We start from the raw sequence: 5,528 nt of genomic DNA on the forward strand, positions 1-5,528 counted from the left end.
ATGGCATATGGAGGTTCCCAGGCTAGGGGTCCAATCGGAGCTGTAGCCGCCGGCCTACGCCAGAGCCACAGCCACGCGGGATCCGAGCCGCGTCTGCAACCTACACCACAGCTCACGGCAACGCCGGATCGTCAACCCATTGAGCAGGGGCAGGGACCGAACCCGCAACCTCATGGTTCCTAGTCGGATTCGTTAACCACTGCGCCACGACGGGAACTCCCAGTCTATTCATTTTTCAAAGACTTTGTGTTTGCCAAGGTCTCTGACATCAAGGAAACTTGCTCTCCTCTTTTTGTCAATATAGCTAATAAAAATATTGTACCAAAGACGTCCAAAAAGGGCCAGTGGCGGCAGAATGATCTATGGGAATAATCTCTGTGGATATCTGCGGCTGAGACAAGATTAAAAAACATTCATTCGGTGCCTCTGGTATCCTTCCGAGCTTCTTGATGCTTTTCCATCTTCCAGATAGCCTTTCTAGGTGCGTTTAAGTTGACAAATGCCTCTCTGGATAAAAGCATTCATGCTAGACTCTCAGGACATAGAGATGGAATGTGTAATCAGGAGCTGGATGTCTCAATCCCCTTGGTTTTACCACCACCATCCCAAGGAATTCCCGCAGGGAAAAGGAACTGAGGAGGGGCAGAAAGGAAATGAAACACATCATTAGTGGATGGGAGACGTCACTTCAGCCTTGTGTTGCTGGTTCATTATCCGTAGTGAATGACATGATTCCCCTGATTTAACATGGAAAGCCAAAGTGATTATGGTATTATGGTGTCACTGCTACACATGAAAGGTGATGAATTGTAAGAGGGTAACTTATTCACCGTCCTTATTTATTTTCAAGTCCTAAAGTAAATTCATCACTTGACCACAGCGTAATCCTTTTCTAATGGACCCTTCTCACGCCCTCCTTCAAACATGGTGGCGCAGCGTTCTCTGCCCACGGAAGCCTCGCAAGTAGCCAGTGAGCGATTTCTTCCCAAAGGAAGGGTGTGGACTGTACCCCAAAATGCAGACCCCAGGAAATACCCTTACGGAGTGCTGGCCCAGGGGCCTCAGGATTGCATGGGGAGGATGCTCTAACAAGAAATCAAGATCCAGGTACAGGTCAAATTAAAGCTGCGGGTTTGGGCCATTTTGCATAGGTTTTTGCTTCAGAAAAGGTCATTTCTCTCAATCTGGATTGGAAGGGTGTGGCCATTCAACTAGTGATTAGGCCTGACCACATAAACTGATGGACATTTCCTATTGCTTGAGTCTTTAGAAAACAAAAGTAACCTTCAGGTAAAGTCAATGATAGAAGGGAAAGGAGAGAAAAAAAAAAGTGAATTTCAAATGAATCACAAGTGCCAAGATTCCTGAAGGGTGACGCAAACAATGCCCAGACATTGGCAAGGATAACTTGTTTGTCCTTGGCTGGTTTCATACTTTCAGACCATTTAAAGATGGCATTATGTGTAAGGATGGATTAATAATTTGCACTAATAAAAGGGAAAGGGAAGGGTTGGGCAGCTGTGCTGTACACGTCAAGCACCAAAAAACTGCACCTTGTCTTAAGTCAAAGGCAGGACAAAAGAGGAGTCAAGATCGCAACACACACACACACACACACACACACACACACACACACACACAAGCAAGGAAGGAAGGAGAGAAAGGGAGGAAGGGAGACTGATAAATTGGCATCAGGGGAGCTTGGCCATGGAGAAGGGGATCATGGCACAGGCAGTGGTGTTCAGAGGTGGCAGAAAGGCATGGCAGGACCTGGAGCAGTAACGGAGGGGACTGCCCTACCTTCTCGCCTGTATGACCTCAGACAAGCTGCACCTCTTCCCCGAATCGCAGGTGCCTTGACTATCCATTCACAGGCTTTTGCAACAAGGACATCCTTGAGCTTCTTTCCTGCTTTGGAAGATATCCTACCAGCAACAGAAACACCTTGCTTGCTTTGAAAGGAGCTGACCGGGCACATCTCTATTTTTAGATAAAAGCATAGGTGGTATAGTTTCGGAGAAGGCACACATTTAGCCTGACAACCGGTACAGAGCACAAAGGGGGTGTGTTTAGTTGACCCCCCACTTCCTAAGTCAGATGTTGATGCAGCTGGAAGCCCTAATAGCGGACCGCAGCATTTGCTGCATTCAGAGCTACCATCTCAGTGACGCCCTGGCACCAACAGACCGAGGTCTCTAGAAACATGTGCTTCCAGACAGAGAAAGACAACGACCATTCGATATCCCTTACCGTTGTAATCCAAAACATGAGACAAGCGAGCTTATTTACAAAACAGAAAGAGACTCACGAACAAAGAACACAAGCTTGTGGTTACCAAAGGGATAGTGGGAGTCAGGGGAGAGAGAAACCGGGAGTTTGGGATTAACGTATACACACTACTAGACATGAACCTGGTAACCATACAGACCTACTCAGAGCACAGGGAACTTTACTCAGTACCTGGTAACAGCCTATAATGGAAACGAATCCAAAAAAGAATATATATATATATATATATACACGCACACATATAGCACACAACTGAATCACTGAGCTGTACACTTGAAGCTAACACGAGACTATAAATGAACTATGCTTCAATAACAAAAGAAAAAAGAAAAAAAAAACCATGGGCTGTTTGATGCCTACAAATGAACTATAATTGATCAACTACATTCACATTGCAAAGGGGTCTAGAAACAACGTCACATAATAGAGTACGTTGAAAAGGGAGCCTTTTGTAAAAAAAAACAACTGCTCCTTCTTGTTGGCACTGGAATGGGCACCAAGTGAAAAGAGGCATTTTGAACCAATACATAGGATATTTAAGATCCTATGAGTTTCCAAAAAGAACTGTGATCATGAATGGGCTCTTTTCTTTTCTAGAAATTTAACCCACCAAGAAATAGCCAATGGAACCACTCAGGATGACAAATCCAACTGCAGCAAAGACACATGGAGACGAGGGGACCGGGGGGCGCAGGTCCCCTCCGCATGGGAAGATTTAGAGCCTGGCAGGCAATCCTCTGGCCCTATGGTCTGGACAAGAACCACCACGCCTTGCTCGAGGGGCCGAGGCAGCCCTTCCTCACACTGCGCTTAAACGGGTGCTGATGCTGGACGAGGCTCTGGAGGCGATTCAGACGGACCCTCTCTGTTTGGAGACAAGGAAACAGCCTCAGGATGCAAGAGTCTCGGCTGCAGAGTCAAACCCCAGTGCAGAGGAACAAGCAAAAAGAGAGACAGAGAGAGACACAGAGAAAACAAACGTTTTCCTTTTTCTTCTTCTTTTTCCTCTCTACGGCCACAGGCTAGGGGTCACATCGGAGCTACAGCTGCCAGCCTACACCAGAGCCATAGCAACGCCAGATGTAAGCCGCATCTGTGACCTACACCACAGCTCACAGCCATGCCGGATCTTCAACCCACTGAGTGAGGCCAGGCATCGAACCCTCATCCTCGTGGATGCTATGTCAGGTCCTTAACTCGCTGAGCCACGGTGAGCGGTCCTCTTCTTTTTCTTAAATGCAAATGTGTATATATTCCAGGGACAAAGCAGAAGGAAAAAACTAACTATGCTGTATGTATTTATTTTGAAAGATATTTCAAGGAGTCCACAGCATCTAATATAGCAGCTACAAATCAAACTTCCTTGAGTCCTAGGACCACAACCCAAGAGGCAGGCTCCATCTCCCGCCCTTGCAGGGTCTTGGGCTAAGGATTTAAGGATGTTGGGGGGTAATACAGGGAAATCCCTTCCTGCACAGGAACCCTCTCTAGTCATAGCTGAGATCAGCAATTTTACTGATGAGCTGGGGACAGCCTCAAAATACAGGAAGGCATGAGGCAATTATTGTAAATAGTAATGTACCTATTTGGGAGGTAAATTTTGAAGACAAAAGGGATTGAGGCTGGAAAATTTAGTGGAGAGACGATAAGGCAAGTGTCTCTTTAGCACAGACCATCTAGATCTTTCTGTCTCTTTAAATGAGACCCCCAAAAGATGAACCCCTCGGACAACCTGGTGACACCTACGACTCCCTTCTCAGAATCCTATATTTAAAAACACAAAATAAAATCCATCAAATGACAGAGAAAACCCATTCTTTGGGGATATTTTTTAAAATAGAAAAAATGTATTCATGCGAGTTTATCATCACATTATTATCACAACGTAGTACTTTTTTTTTTTTGTCTTTTTGCTATTTCTTTGGGCCGCTCCTGCGGCATATGGAGGTTCCCAGGCCAGGGGTCGAACCGGAGCCGTAGCCACTGGCCTACGCCACAGCCACAGCAACGCGGGATCCGAGCCGAACCTGCAATCTACACCACAGCTCACAGCAACGCCGGATCGTTAACCCACTGAGCAAGTCCAGGGACCGAACCCGCAACCTCATGGTTCCTAGTCGGATTCGTTAACCACTGCGCCACGACGGGAACTCCACAACGTAGTACATTTAAAGCGCAGGCCATGCAAGTAAGATTCGGAGTTTAATGACACTAGCACCAGGGCTGTTTTGGCTTCAATAATTTAATACCGTTTAACTATGGGACGTGTCTCCTCCAAGGAAACATCCCATCAAGTCGGATGACATTTGCGTTTTGATGATTATAGCCGCGGAACGCTTGTTTTGCAAAGAAACATGATCAGGGCATGAGAATGGAAGTTTTCGTAACTCGCTTCATAAGGAAAAGATATCCTGGTCTCCAGAAACATCAGGATCTCCCCGGGCTTGGGAGTTAAACGCCAACCGTGAGAGCAGCTGCTGGAAGTTCGGCGGCTGAAAGGCTGCTGGGCTTCCAGGTCCTGAGCCACAGCAGCCTTTCTGCTGGAGGGTCTGCCCCCAGTCCCAGAGCCCAGGAAGCAGGGCCAGGGCTGAAGCAACTCCAGTCTTCAGTTCATGACAAGAGCCAACCATACATTTTGAGACCCCTTCAATTGTGATGGGAAAACGCCTATGACTTGGTAGAACAGGTAACAGCAAAAACGCCGTGGTTTTTTGGTCAACAGACGGGGTGGCGGGGGGGAAGGTCACGGGTATCAGCCAGACATCAGTGAAAATAACCATGACCTTTTCTTCTTTCATCCAAGGTCATGGACCCCTGAGACCCGATGCTCAGAAATCTTGTTTGAGCGTCTGGGGTGAGAAGGAGAGGCCCAGGCTTATGGTTTAAAAGGATTCCTGGGGCTGAGGAAAACCCAGAACCTTCAGGAACAGAGAAGCCTGGTCCTCAAGGTGGGAGGACCTTGATCTTCGGGTCAAAATGTTTTCTTTACAACGCCAGCTGGTGAAACCTGGTACACAGGTCATCACCTGAGTGGGTGGTGCCCTGGGGGTGAGCAGGAAGCAACGACTCCGGCCCAGGGCAGGAAGGACAGGAGGGACAGGCGATGGCCACTAAGGCGCTGCCTCGGCCGGAGGCGGTGGAAGCTTCCAGGGGACGGTCTCAGGGAGGGGCCTGAGCTAAGCTGCCTGTGTGTAAACAGCTCGAGGACCCTGAGATCCCCTGAAATGCCGCCGAGCTGG

This window comes from Phacochoerus africanus, chromosome 16 (assembly GCF_016906955.1).
Source record: "Phacochoerus africanus isolate WHEZ1 chromosome 16, ROS_Pafr_v1, whole genome shotgun sequence".
Taxonomy (NCBI): Eukaryota; Metazoa; Chordata; class Mammalia; order Artiodactyla; family Suidae; genus Phacochoerus; species Phacochoerus africanus.